We start from the raw sequence: 394 nt of genomic DNA, 5'->3' as shown, positions 1-394 counted from the left end.
AAACAAAAGACAATCGAGATGCTTACTCTTCTCTCTCTCTAAACAAAAGACAGTCGAGATGCTTACTCTTCTCTCTCTCTCTAAACAAAAGACAGTCGAGATGCTTACTCTTCTCTCTCTCTAAACAAAAGACAGTCGAGATGCTTACTCTTCTCTCTCTCTAAACAAAAGACAATCGAGGTGCGCACGACAGTCTAGGCCGAGGGGATCGAGGCCTTCGGGAAACGCGCGATCATCTCCCTCATTGCTGGACCGGAAGTCATGTGGTAGAGGAGGTTCCTCTGCGTGTTTTGTCCTATGCCTGTTCTATGTTTGGTCTGTGATTGTTTTTCGTTTTTTTTTTTTCGTCTCCGTTGACTCTGTGCTTGATTTGCGTCTGTTTTGCTTTATTTTT

The 394-nt window shown here is 43.9% G+C and overlaps 1 protein-coding gene across 1 annotated transcript in view; it reads left to right on the top strand.

Annotated features, from left to right (window-relative positions):
- The window catches only part of LOC119585716, a gene marked incomplete at its 3' end in the record, with an annotated part of 123,925 nt that overhangs the window by 1,099 nt on the left and 122,432 nt on the right, over positions 1 to 394 (top strand).

The sequence above is a fragment of the Penaeus monodon genome, chromosome 20 (genome assembly GCF_015228065.2).
Source record: "Penaeus monodon isolate SGIC_2016 chromosome 20, NSTDA_Pmon_1, whole genome shotgun sequence".
Lineage (NCBI taxonomy): Eukaryota > Metazoa > Arthropoda > Malacostraca > Decapoda > Penaeidae > Penaeus > Penaeus monodon.
Note: the sequence above shows the minus strand (reverse complement) of the source record. Positions and strands in the feature narration are given on the sequence as shown.